The following is a 14,851-nucleotide window of genomic DNA, read 5'->3' as shown; positions in this document are numbered from 1 at the left end:
CAAACTTTGCATTTAATATAGTATAGGTATGAATGTTTCAGACAAAACAGATGATGCTTTAACGTTTCCTTTGAGCTGAGGCGTTTACTTCTGTCTCTCTGCGGTGTCAAAGAGTCAAATCTAGGGTCAGTATGCTCAAACTTAATGTTCAAACCCCATTTGTTCACACATACCACAAATGGAAACCATTTAATGACCCTACTAATTATTGTAAACAAAACATCACAGCCCAGTAACATGAACAGCTATCTTAATGAAGTATATACAAATTTAAAAGCTGTACATAAGAGTATTTGTTGTTACATTATTATTAGGGCCCGAGCACCTTCAGAGCGAAGGCCCTATTGTATTTGCAGGAATTTTTATTATTATTATTAGGGCCCGAGCACTTGCAGTGCGAAGGCCCTATTGTATTTGCAGGAATTTTTATTAGGGCCCGAGCACTTGCAGTGCGAAGGCCCTATTGTATCTGTAGGAATTATTCTTCTTCTTCTTATTGTTCTGACAAAAGGAAGGCCTTTTTGCCACCCTAAACGTGCCAAAAAAGTCACCATATTTTGCACCCAAGCCAGGCCTGGCGAAAAATTTGATATTTAATGCTTTGCATTATTGGGCGTGGCAAAATGGCTCAACAGCGCCCCCTTGAAAACTTTGTGCCTCAAGCCCCACGATACGGTTTGACTTACATGCACGAAAATCGGTACATCCCTGTATCATGTCACAACTTAAAGAAAAGTCTCTTGGAGTCATGCCCGAAACCGAACAGGATGTCGGCCATTTCGAATTAATCGTGTCTTTTTGGCGAAATTCATGCCATTCCTTCGGCAGTTAATACGGCCCGAACCGTAACGTGCACCAAGGTGTGTTATACATCAAAATGTGTGTCTCCATCCTCCGACACCACGCATTACTTTTCTCTTTCAAAAGTGTTACCGTGGCGATGCTAGACGCCAAAAAGCGCGCCGACCCTTCATCTGATTGGTTCAGACAGAAAAAACTTTGTGCCTCAAGCCCCATAATACGGTTTGACGTACATGAACGAAAATCGGTACACACCTGTATCATGTCGCAACTTAAAGAAAAGTCTCTTGGCGCCATGGCCGAAACCGAACAGGAAGTCGGCCAATTTGAACATTCTGAATTAATCACGTAATTTTGGAGCAATATATGCCATTCCTTCGAGAATTAATACGGCCCAAACCGTAACGTGCACCCAGGTGTGTTATACATCAAAATGTGCGTCTCCATCCTGCGACTACGCGCATTACTTTTCTCTTTCAAAAGTGTTACCGTGGCGACGCTAGACACCAAAAAGCGCGCCCCCCCCCTTCATCTGATTGGTCCATATTTGATAGTTCCCCAAAAGGCACCAAATTTGGCATGCAAGCCAGGCCTGGTGGTAAATTTGATATTTCATGGTTTATATTAATGGCCGTGGCAAAATGGCTCAACAGCGCCCCCCGGAAAACTTTGTGCCTCAAGCCCCACAATACGGTTTGACGTACATGCACGAAAATCGCTACACACCTGTATCATGTCACAACTTAAATAAAAGTCTCTTGGAGTCATGGCCGAAACCGAACAGGAAGTCGGCCATTTTGAAATCTGATTGGTCCATATTTGATAGTTCTCCAAAAGTCACCAAATTTTGCATGCAAGCCACACTTGGCAATACATTTGATATTTCATGGTTTGCATTAATGGGCGTGGCCTAACGGCTCAAAAGCGCCCCCTAGAATACTTTTCTCTGCCATAACTTTTGAATGGTTTGACATAGGAAGTTGTGGGTGGTGTCATCAGATTCTTTATGGAGTCCTTGACCTTCATTGGCCTGAATTAGCCCCGCCCCTTCTTCTGATTGGTTGTCCCTTTTTTCTGCTATAACCTTTTAATGGTTTGACCTAGGAAGTCGTGGGTGGTGTCATGGGACTCTGTAATGAGTCCTTGACCTTCATTGGCCTGAATTAGCCCCGCCCCTTCTTCTGATTGGTTGTCCCTTTTTTCTGCGATAACTTTTGAATGGTTTGACGTAGGAAGTCGTGGGTGGTGTCATTTCTTATATGCTTATGGGGGGCGGTGGCCGTGAATGCGAGGGCCCGTTCATCGCTGCTTGCAGCTTTAATTATTATTATTATTATTATTTTTCTTCTGACAAAGTGATGGCCCTTTTGCCCCCCTTAACATGCCCAAAAAGTCACCAAATTTTGCACCCAAGTCAGGCCTGGCGAAAAATTTGATATTTAATTGTTTGCATTAATGGGCGTGGTAAAATGGCTCAACAGCGCCCCCTTGAAAACTTTGTGCCTCAAGCCCCACGATACGGTTTGACGTACATGCACGAAAATCGGTACACACCTGTATCATGGGACAACTTAAACAAAAGTCTCTTGGCGACATGGCCGAAACCGAACAGGAAGTCGGCCATTTTGAATTAATCGTGTCATTTTGGCGAAATTTATGCCATTCCTTCGAAAGTTAATTCAGCCCGAACCGTAACGTGCCCCCAGGTGTGTTATACATCAAAATGTGCGTCTCCCTCCTGCGACCACACGCATTACTTTTCTCTTTCAAAAGCGTTACCGTGGCGACGCTAGACGCCAAAAAGCGCGCCCACCCCTCATCTCGTTGCTTCAGACAGAAAAAACTTTGAGCCTCAAGCCCCATAATACGGTTTGACGTACCTGAACGAAAATCGGTACACTCCTGTATCATGTCGCAACTAAAAGAAAAGTCTCTTGGCGCCATGGCCGAAACCGAACAGGAAGTCGGCCATTTTGAACATTCTGAATTAATTGCGTAATTTTGGAGCAATATATGCCATTCCTTCGAGAATTAATTCAGCCCGAACCGTATTGTGAACCCAGATGTGTTATACATCAAAATGTGCGTCTCCATCCTGCGACTACACGCATTACTTTTCTCTTTGAAAAGTGTTACCGTGGCGACGCTAGACGCCAACAAGCGCACCCCCCCTTCATCTGATTGGTCCATATTTGATAGTTCCCCAAAAGGCACCAAATTTGGCATGCAAGCCAGGCCTGGCGATAAATTTGATATTTCATGGTTTGCATTAATGGGCGTGGCAAAATGGCTGAACAGCGCCCCCCGGAAAACTTTGTGCCTCAAGCCCCACAATACGGTTTGACGTACATGCACGAAAATCGCTACACACCTGTATCATGGCACAACTTAAAGAAAAGTCTCTTGGAGCCATGGCCGAAACCGAACAGGATGTCGGCCATTTTGAATAAATTGTGTCATTTTGGCGAAATTTATGCCATTCCTTCGGCAGTTAATTCAGCCCGAACCGTAACGTGCACCCAGGTGTGTTATACATCAAAATGTGCGTCTACATCCTGCGACACCACGCATTACTTTTCTCTTTCAAAAGTGTTACCGTGGCGACGCTAGACGCCAAAAGGCGCGCCCCCCCTTCATGTGATTGGTCCATATTTGATAGTTCTCCAAAAGTCACCAAATTTTGCATGCAAGCCAGACTTGGTGATAACTTTGATATTTCATGGTTTGCATTAATGGGCGTGGCCTAACGGCTCAACAGCGCCCCCTAGAATACTTTTATCTGCCATAACTTTTGAATGGTTTGACATAGGAAGTCGTGGTTGGTGTCATGGGACTCTGTAATGAGTTCTTAAGCTTCGTTGGGCTTAATTAGCCCCGCCCCTTCTTCTGATTGGTTGTCCCGATTTTCTGCTATAACTTTGGAATGGTTTGACATAGGAAGTCGTAGGTGGTGTCAAGGGACTCTGCAATGAGTCCTTGAGCTTCTTTGGCCTGAATTAGCCCCGCCCCTTCTTCTGATTGGTTGTCCCTTTTTTATAATAAAATCGCCACGAGCCGCCAGTCGCTCTCGCGCTGACTCCCGCTTCCTGATTCAAACGTCTGCCGGCCCCGCCCCCCGACCAATCGGTGGCGAGTAGGGTGATGACGGCCCCGCCCCCCGACCAATCGGTGGCGAGTAGGGTGATGACGGCCCCGCCCCCCGACCAATCAGTGGCGAGTAGGGTGATGACGGCCCCGCCCCCCGACCAATCGGTGGCGAGTAGGGTGATGACGGCCCCGCCCCCCGACCAATCAGCTCCCTGTAATGTGGTGACGTCAGAAATATTCCCCGCTCAGCCCGGTTACAACCTTGGCAGAATGGTTACAGAAAAAGTAATAATTAAAATAGTAGGGTTTTACTAATATTTATAACTTACAAATATTTAAAAAAATTAGAAAAAACAGCTCCAGACTTACATTACTAAATATCGATATGTTGGTCTCTCATAAGTCAGTAGGTCAAATAGAAATGACAAGCTGAGTCTTAGCTCAGCCAGAGTGTTCCCGTCTTTGGAGTCAGAGATCAGAGTTCGATTCCCGCAGTATCCACACTTTTTTGTCAGCAATTTTTTTTTTCTACATCAATATGTGCGTCCCTGTCCTGCAACGACGCACATTACTTTTCTCATTTAAAAGCGTTACCGCGGCAACGCTAGACACCAAAAAGTGCGCCCACCCTTCATCTGATTGGTTCAGAGGGAAAAAACTTTGAGCCTCAAGCCCCATAATACGGTTTGACGTACATGAACGAAAATCGGTACACACCTGTATCATGTCGCAACTTAAAGAAAAGTCTCTTGGCGCCATGGCCGAAATTGAACAGGAAGTCGGCCATTTTGAATTAATTGTGTAATTTTGGCGCAATTAATGCCATTCCTTCGGCAATTAATACGGCCCGAACCGTAACGTGCATCCAGGTGACTTATACCTTAAAATGTGCGTCTCCATCTTGCGACTACGCGCATTACTTTTCTCTTTCAAAAGTGTTACCGTGGCGATGCTAGACGCCAAAAAGCGTGCCCCCTTAATCTGATTGGTCCATATTTGATAGTTCTCCAAAAGTCACCAAATTTTGCACGCAAGCCAGGCCTGGTGATAAATTTGATATTTCATGGTTTGCATTAATGGGCGTGGCAAAATGGCTCAACAGCACCCCCCGGAAAACTTTTCTCTGCCATAACTTTTGAATGGTTTGACATAAAGAGTCATGGGTGGTGTCATGGGACTCGGTATTGAGTCCTTGACCATAATTGGTGAAAATTAGCCCCGCCCCTTCTTTTGATTGGTTGTCCCTATTTCCTGCTATAACTTTTGAATGGTTTGACATGGAGAGTCGTGGGTGGTGTCATCAGACTCTGTATGGAGTCCTTGACCTTCATTGGCCTGAATTAGCCCCGCCCCTTCTTCTGATTGGTTGTCCCTTTTTTCTGCTATAACTTTTCAATGGTTTGACATAGGAAGTCGTGGGTGGTGTCATTTCTGATACTTATGGGGGGCGGTGGCCGTGAGTGCGAGGGCCCGTTCATCGCTGCTTGCAGCTTTAATTATTATTATTATTATTAGGGCCCGAGCACCTTCAGTGCGAAGGCCCTATTGTATTTGCAGGAATTTTTATTATTATTATTTTCCTGACAAAAGGAAGGCCTTTTTGCCCCCCTAAACGTGCCCAAAAAGTCACCAAATTTTGCACCCAAATCAGGCCTGGCGAAAAATTTGATATTTAATGGTTTGCATTAATGGGCGTGGTAAAATGGCTCAACAGCGCCCCCTTGAAAACTTTGTGCCTCAAGCCCCACGATACGGTTTGACGTACATGCACGAAAATCGGTACACGCCTGTATCATGGGGCAACTTAAAGAAAAGTCTCTTGGCATCATGCCCGAAACCGAACAGGATGTCGGCCATTTTGAATTAATCGTGTCATTTTGGCGAAATTTATGCCATTCCTTTGGCAGTTAATTCAGTCCGAACCGTAACGTGCCCCCAAGTGTGTTATACATCAAAATGTGCGTCTCCATCCTGCGACCCCACGCATTACTTTTCTCTTTCAAAAGCGTTACTGTGGCGACGCTAGACGCCAAAAAGCGCGCCCACCCTTCATCTGATTGGTTCGACAGAAAAAACTTTGTGCCTCAAGCCCCATAATACGGTTTGACGTACATGAACGAAAATCGGTACACACCTGTATCATGTCGCAAATAAAAGAAAAGTCTCTTGGCGCCATGGCCGAAACCGAACAGGAAGTCGGCCATTTTGAACATTCTGAATTAATTGCGTAATTTTGGAGCAATATATGCCATTCCTTCGAGAGTTAATTCAGCCCGAACCGTATCGTGAACCCAGATGTGTTATACATCAAAATGTGCGTCTCCATCCTGCGACTACACGCATTACTTTTCTCTTTCAAAAGTGTTACCGTGGCGACGCTAGACGCCAACAAGCGCACCCCCCCTTCATCTGATTGGTCCATATTTGATAGTTCCTCAAACGGCACCAAATTTGGCATGCAAGCCAGGCCTGGCGATAAATTTGATATTTCATGGTTTGCATTAATGGGCGTGGCAAAATGGCTCAACAGCGCCCCCCGGAAAACTTTGTGCCTCAAGCCCCACAATACGGTTTGACGTACATGCACGAAAATCGCTACACACCTGTATCATGGCACAACTTAAAGAAAAGTCTTTTGGAGCCATGGCCGAAACCAAACAGGATGTCGGCCATTTTGAATACATTGTGTCATTTTGGCGAAATTTATGCCATTCCTTCGGCAGTTAATTCAGCCCGAACCGTAACGTGCCCCCAGGTGTGTTATACATTAAAATGTGCGTGTCCATCCTGCGACACCACGCATTACTTTTCTCTTTCAAAAGTGTTACCGTGGCGCCGCTAGACGGCAAAAGGCGCGCCACCGGTCATGTGATTGGTCCATATTTGATAGTTCTCCAAAAGTCACCAAATTTTGCATGCAAGCCAGACTTGGCGATACATTTGATATTTCATGGTTTGCATTAATGGGCGTGGCCTAACGGCTCAACAGCGCCCCCTAGAATACTTTTCTCTGCCATAACTTTTGAATGGTTTGACATAGAGAGTTGTGGGTGGTGTCATGGGACTCTGTAATGAGTCCTTAAGCTTCGTTGGCCTTAATTAGCCCCGCCCCTTCTTCTGATTGGTTGTCCCTTTTTTCTGCTATAACTTTTGAATGGTTTGACATAGGAAGTCGTGGGTGGTGTCATGGGACTCTGTAATGAGTCCTTAAGCTTCGTTGGCCTTAATTAGCCCCGCCCCTTCTTCTGATTGGTTGTCCCGATTTTCTGCTATAACTTTGGAATGGTTTGACATAGAGAGTCGTGGGTGGTGTCATCAGATTCTGTATGGAGTCCTTGACCTTCATTGGCCTGAATTAGCCCCGCCCCTTCTTCTGATTGGCTGTCCCTTTTTTCTGCTATAACTTTTCAATGGTTTGACATAGGACGTCGTGGGTGGTGTCATTTCTGATACTTATGGGGGGCGGTGGCCGTGAGTGCGAGGGCCCGTTCATTGCTGCTTGCAGCTTTAATTATGGGCATGCCAAGTAGTGGCATGACCATATTGCAATCGTCCAGAATGGCCCAAAAGGCAATGTTGCTAGCGTTTCGCTAACATGCTAAAGTTGCAAGGGTCCCACTGCGCACCAGCGGGTGTAAAGCATGACCCCGCACTGATGTGGGAAAAAAAAATCTCCAAAAAATGAAACACGGCCGAGAAAACCTGAAAAATGAAGGCGATATATTAGTATACAGAAAGGTTTCCCTTTTTTTATTATTATGGGCATGCCAAGTAGTGGCATGACCATATTGCAATCGTCCAGAATGGCCCAAAAGGCAATGTTGCTAGCATTTTGCTAACAAGCTAAAGTTGCAAAAGTCCCACTGCGCACCAGCGGGTGTACTGGATGACCCCGCTCTGATGTGGAAAAGAAAAATCCCCCAAAAGTAAAACACGGCCCGAAAAACCTGAAAAATGAAGGCGATATATTAGTATACAGAAAGGTTTCCCTTTTTTTATTATTATTATTCCGCACTCTTTTTTCGTCCGTTAATACGGCCCGAACCGCAACGTGCACCCATGCATGGCATACATCGTTGGATGCGTCTCCATCGTGATTCGATGGGTATTACTTTTCTCAGTAATAGGGGTTACCGTGGCAACGCTTGTTGCCAAAAAGCAAAAAAAAAGGCGAAAATTCCCGCGCTTATTGCTCGGCCGAACTTTATCGTAGAGACATCGTTCAAACTTTGAAACACTCGGCCCGAGAGTCTTTAAAGGACCATACAACTTCATCATGCTAGTTATTATGGTTTTTGCGATATTTAACTTTCAATTGAAAAAAAAAATCCCTTTTATTTTGGACGTTTGTTGCTAGGCAACGGTTTATCGTACAGACATCATTACAACATTGACAAACCCGGGACGCTTTGTACTGCAAGATATTTTAGTTTCGTCATGCTTGCTATTACGGTTTTTGAGGTATTCCACTTTGTTCATTTTGATGCTAACGGAATTTCGGACGCTTGTTGCGCGGCAACACGATATCGTAGAGACTTTAATTTAACGTTAAAAGACTCGGGTTGCTGTGGACTACAACATACTGAGGTCTCATTACGCTGTCGTTTACAGCTTTTGAGATATTGAAGCCTAATTGTCCCATTCTATCCTATGGAGCTTGTTACCATGGCAACAAAAACCTATGCATTTGTATGGGGGAGCATGTGAATAAAACATCTGTTAATGCTGCCCAGACCGGAACGTGCACCCATGCATGGCATACATCGTTGGATGCGTCTCGATCGTGCCTCGATGGGCATTACTTTTCTCAGTTGAAAGTGTTGCCGTGGCAACGCTAGATGCCAAAAAGCAAAAAAAAGGCAAAAATTTGAACGTTTATTGCTCGGCCAGACTTTATCGTAAAGACATCGTTCAAACTTTCAAACACTCGGCCCGATTGGCACTAACGGACCGTACAAGCTCATTATGCCAATTATTACACTTTTTGCGATAATGACCTTTCATTTTTTTCTTTATTTCTGTTTGACTTTGGATGCTTGTTGCTAGGCAACAGATTATCATAGAGACATCGTACAAATGTTCCCCGACTCGGCACGCTCTGGGCTTCAACATATTCCAATTTCATGAAGCTGTTATTTAAGGAAATTTTATGTCAAAATCCATGCCAAATGGCCCCATTCATTCGGATGGGTTTTTTTTACCACGGTGAAACAAAAACCTATCCATTAATGTAGCCTGAACCGCAACGTGCACCCATGCATGGCATACATCGTTAGATGCGTCTCCATGTTGCCTCGATGGGCATTACTTTTTTCAGTCAAAAGTGTCACCGTGGGGGGCGCTAGACGCCAAAAAGCGCACGCCTTTAATAACTATTGGGAGCACAGGAATGAATGCAATACAACTGTAACCACCTCAAACTGACATAGAACCACCCCGAACACAACCACTACAGCCCTAAACCAAAGCAGCGAGAGGGGTCGAATGGGCCGTAGGGCATGCCCATATCAAAATTTCCAGAAATTTTCTAGTTATTATTATTATTATTCCGCACTCTTTTTTCGTCCGTTAATACGGCCCGAACCGCAACGTGCAGCCATGCATGGCATACATCTTTGGATGCGTCTCCATCGTGATTCGATGGGTATTACTTTTCTCAGTAATAGGGGTTACCGTGGCAACGCTAGATGCCAAAAAGCAAAAAAAAAGGCGAAAATTCCCGCGCTTATTGCTCGGCCGAACTTTATCGTAGAGACATCGTTCAAAGCTTGAAACATTCGGCCCGATAGTCTTTAAAGGACCATACAACTTCATCATGCTAGTTATTACGGTTTTTGCGATATTTAACTTTCAATTTAAAAAAAAAATCACTTTTATTTTGGACGCTTGTTGCTAGGCAACGGTTTATCGTACAGACATCATTACAACATTGACCAACCCGGGACGCTTTGTACTGCAACATATTTTAGTCTCGTCATGCTTGCTATTACGGTTTTTGAGATATTCCACATTGTTCATTTTGATGCTAACGGAACTTCGGATGCTTGTTGCGCGGCAACGTGGTATCGCAGAGACTTGGTTCCAACGTTAAAAGACTCAGCTTCATGTGGACTACAACATACTGAGGTCTCATTACGCTGTCGTTTACAGCTTTTGAGATATTAAAGCCAAATTGTCCCATTCTATCCTATGGGGCTTGTTACCATGGCAACAAAAACCAATGCATTTGTATGGGGGACCATGTGAATAAACAATCTGTTAATGCTGCCCGAACCGGAATGTGCACCCATGCATGGCATATATCGTTGGATGCGTCTCCATCGTGCCTCGATGGGCATTACTTTTCTCAGTCAAAAGTGTTACCGTGGCAACGCTAGATGCCAAAAAGCAAAAAAAAAGGCAAAAATTCAGACGCTTATTGCTTGGTCGAACTTTATCGTAGAGACATCGTTCAAACTTTCAAACACTCGGCCCGATTGTCCCTAACGCTACGTACAACCTCATTATGCTAATTATTACAGTTTTTGCGATATTGGCCTTTCATTTTTTTTTTTATTTCTGTTTGAATTTGGACGCTTGTTGCTAGGCAACAGGTTATCGTAGAGACATCGTACAAATGTCCCCTGACTCGGCACGCTGTGGACTTCAACATACTCAAATTTCATGAAGCTGGCATTTAAGGAAATTTTATGTCAAAATCCAGGCCAAATGGCCCCATTCATTCAAATGGGGTTTTGTACCATGGTGAAAAAAAAACCTATCCGTTAACGTAGCCTGAACCGGAACATGCTCCCATGCATGGCATACATCGTTGGATGCGTCTCCATTGTGCCTCGATGGGCATTGCTTTTCTCAGTCAAAAGCGTTACCGTGGGGACGCTAGACGGCAAAAAGCGCGCCCCATTAATAGCTATTGGGAGCACAGGAATGAATGAAATACAACCGTAAACACCTCAAACTGACATAAAACCGCCCCCAACACAAACACTGCAGCCCCAAACCAGAGCAGCGAGAGGGCTCGAATGGGCGGTAGGGCATGCCCATATCAAAATTTCCAGAAATTTTCTAGTTATTATTATTATTATTTTTCTGACGAAAGGAGGGCCTTTTTGCCCCCCTAAACGTGCCCAAAAAGTCACCAAATTTTGCATGCAAGCCAGGCCCGGCGAAAAATTTTATATTTAATGGTTTGCATTAATGGGCGTGGCAAAATGGCTCAACAGCGCCCCCTTGAAAACTTTGTGCCTCAAGCCCCACGATACGTTTTGACGTACATGCACGAAAATCGGTACACACCTGTATCATTGCGCAACTTAAAGAAAAGTCTCTTGGTGCCATGCCCGAAACCGAACAGGATGTCGGCCATTTTGAATTAATCGTGTCATTTTGGCGAAATTTATGCCATTCCTTCGGCAGTTAATACGGCCCGAACCGTAACGTGCACCCAGGTGTGTTATACATTAAAATGTGCGTCTCCATCCTCCGACACCACGCATTACTTTTCTCTTTCAAAAGCGTTACCGTGGCGACGCTAGACGCCAAAAAGCGCGCCCACCCTTCATCTGATTGGTTCAGACAGAAAAAGCTTTGCGCCTCAAGCCCCATAATACGCTTTGACGTACATGAACGAAAATCGGTACACTTATTTATCATGTCTTTACTTAAAGAAAAGTCTCTTGGCCCCATGGCCGAAACCGAACAGGAAGTCGGCCATTTTGAACATTCTTAATTAATCGCGTAATTTTGGAGCAATATATGCCATTCCTTCGAGAATTAATACGGCCCGAACCGTATCGTGAACCCAGATGTGTTATACATCAAAATGTGCGTCTCCTTCCTGCGACTATGCGCATTACTTTTCTCTTTCAAAAGTGTTACCGTGGCGACGCTAGACACCAACAAGCGCACCCCCTTTCACCTGATTGGTCCATATTTGATAGTTCCCCAAAAGGCACCAAATTTTGCATGCAAGCCAGGCATGGCGATAAATTTGATATTTCATGGTTTGGATTAATGGGCGTGGCAAAATGGCTCAACAGCGCCCCCCGGAAAACTTTGTGCCTCAAGCCCCATAATACGGTTTGACGTACATGCACGAAAATCGCTACACACCTGTATCATGGCACAACTTAAAGAAAAGTCTCTTGCAGCCATGGCCCAAACCGAACAGGATGTCGGCCATTTTGAAATCTGATTGGTCCATATTTGATAGTTCTCCAAAAGTCACCAAATTTTGCATGCAAGACAGACTTGGCGATAAATTTGATATTTCATGGTTTGCATTAATGGGCGTGGCCTAACGGCTCAACAGCGCCCCCTAGAATAGTTTTCTCTGCCATAACTTTTGAATGGTTTTACATAGGAAGTTGTGGGTGGTGTCATGGGATTCTGTAATGAGTCCTTAAGCTTCGTTGGCCTGAATTAGCCCCGCCCCTTCTTGTCATTGGTTGTCCCTTTTTTCTGCTATAACTTTTGAATGGTTTGACATAGGAAGTCGTGGGTGGTGTCATGGGACTCTGTAATGAGTTCTTAAGCTTCGTTGGCCTTAATTAGCCCCGCCCCTTCTTCTGATTGGTTGTCCCGATTTTCTGCTATAACTTTGGAATGGTTTGACATAGAGAGTCGTGGGTGGTGTCATCAAATTCTGTATGGAGTCCTTGCCCTTCATTGGCCTGAATTAGCCCCGCCCCTTCTTCTGATTGGTTGTCCCTTTTTTCTGCTATAACTTTTGAATGGTTTGACATAGGAAGTCGTGGGTGGTGTCTTTTCTGATATGCTTATGGGGGGCGGTGGCCGTGAGTGCGAGGGCCCGTTCATCGCTGCTTGCAGCTTTAATTATTATTATTATTATTTTCCTGACAAAGTGAAGGCCTTTTTGCCCCCCTTAACATGCCCAAAAAGTCACCAAATTTTGCACCCTAGTCAGGCCTGGCGAAAAATTTGATATTTAAAGGTTTGCATTAATGGGCGTGGCAAAATGGCTCAACAGCGCCCCCTTGAAAACTTTGTGCCTCAAGCCCCACGATACGGTTTGACGTACATGCACGAAAATCGGTACACACCTGTATCATGGGACAACTTAAACAAAAGTCTCTTGGGGTCATGCCCGAAACCCAACAGGATGTCGGCCATTTTGAATTAGTCGTGTCATTTTGGCGAAATTTATGCCATTCCTTCGAAAGTTAATTCAGCCCGAACCGTAACGTGCCCCCAAGTGTGTTATACATCAAAATGTGCGTCTCCATCCTGCGACAACACGCATTACTTTTCTCTTTCAAAAGCGTTACCGTGGCGACGCTAGACGCCAAAAAGCGCGCCCACCCTTCATCTGATTGGTTCGACAGAAAAAACTTTGTGCCTCAAGCCCCATAATACGGTTTGACGTACATGAACGAAAATCGGTACACACCTGTATCATGTCGCAACTAAAAGAAAAGTCTCTTGGCGCCATGGCCGAAACCGAACAGGAAGTCGGCCATTTTGAACATTCTGAATTAATTGCGTAATTTTGGAGCAATATATGCCATTCCTTCGAGAGTTAATTCAGCCCGAACCGTATCATGAAACCAGATGTGTTATACATCAAAATGTGCGTCTCCATCCTGCGACTACACGCATTACTTTTCTCTTTCAAAAGTGTTACCGTGGCGACGCTAGACGCCAACAAGCGCACCCCCCCTTCATCTGATTGGTCCATATTTGATAGTTCCCCAAAAGGCACCAAATTTGGCATGCAAGCCAGGCCTGGCGATAAATTTGATATTTCATGGTTTGCATTAACGGGTGTGGCAAAATGGCTCAACAGCGCCCCCCGGAAAACTTTGTGCCTCAAGCCCCACAATACGGTTTGACGTACATGCACGAAAATCGCTACACACCTGTATCATGGCACAACTTAAAGAAAAGTCTCTTGGAGCCATGGCCAAAACCGAACAGGATGTCGGCCATTTTGAATACATTGTGTCATTTTGGCGAAATTTATGCCATTCCTTCGGCAGTTAATTCAGCCCGAACCGTAACGTGCCCCCAGGTGTGTTATACATCAAAATGTGCGTCTACATCCTGCGACACCACGCATTACTTTTCTCTTTCAAAAGTGTTACCGTGGCGACGCTAGACGCCAAAAGGCGCGCCCCCCCCCTTCATGTGATTGGTCCATATTTGATAGTTCTCCAAAAGTCACCAAATTTTGCATGCAAGCCAGACTTGGCGATAAATTTGATATTTCATGGTTTGCATTAATGGGCGTTGCCTAACGGCTCAACAGCGCCCCCTAGAATACTTTTATCTGCCATAACTTTTGAATGGTTTGACATAGGAAGTTGTGGGTGGTGTCATGGGACTCTGTAATGAGTCCTTAAGCTTCGTTGGCCTTAATTAGCCCCGCCCCTTCTTCTGATTGGTTGTCCCGATTTTCTGCTATAACATTGGAATGGTTTGACATAGAGAGTCCTGGGTGGTGTCATCAGATTCTGTATGGAGTCCTTGACCTTCATTGGCCTGAATTAGCCCCGCCCCTTCTTCTGATTGGTTGTCCCTTTTTTCTGCTATAACTTTTGAATGGTTTGACATAGGAAGTCGTGGGTGGTGTCTTTTCTGATATGCTTATGGGGGGCGGTGGCCATGAGTGCGAGGGCCCGTTCATCGCTGCTTGCAGCTTTAATTATTATTATTATTATTATTATTATTATTATTATTATTTACACTGCTCTTAGCAAGAAAAAAAATCCCATATTAATATAAAAAAGATAAACATGGCATTAGGTGATATAATATTCGCCTGTCTCTGAAAGCCACGACAATAGAGCTGACGTGAACTTCAATCAATCAGTTCGACATGATTTCACAATTCGTGTTGATGTGCGCTTTGTTTTTAGACACAGACTAATAAGAAAATGTGAACATATGAGCTACGTGTGTTATTAACACAGTGAACGTTGCGGCTGAACTCGCTGGGGAGCTG

The 14,851-nt window shown here is 44.7% G+C and overlaps 1 protein-coding gene across 1 annotated transcript in view; it reads right to left on the bottom strand.

The window, feature by feature from the left end:
- aopep (aminopeptidase O (putative)) overlaps positions 1 to 14,851 on the bottom strand; it is a 93,109-nt gene that overhangs the window by 78,018 nt on the left and 240 nt on the right. The gene's annotated exons all lie outside the window — the stretch shown is intronic.

The sequence above is a fragment of the Cololabis saira genome, chromosome 9, assembly GCF_033807715.1.
Source record: "Cololabis saira isolate AMF1-May2022 chromosome 9, fColSai1.1, whole genome shotgun sequence".
NCBI classification, from domain to species: domain Eukaryota; kingdom Metazoa; phylum Chordata; class Actinopteri; order Beloniformes; family Belonidae; genus Cololabis; species Cololabis saira.
Note: the sequence above shows the minus strand (reverse complement) of the source record. Positions and strands in the feature narration are given on the sequence as shown.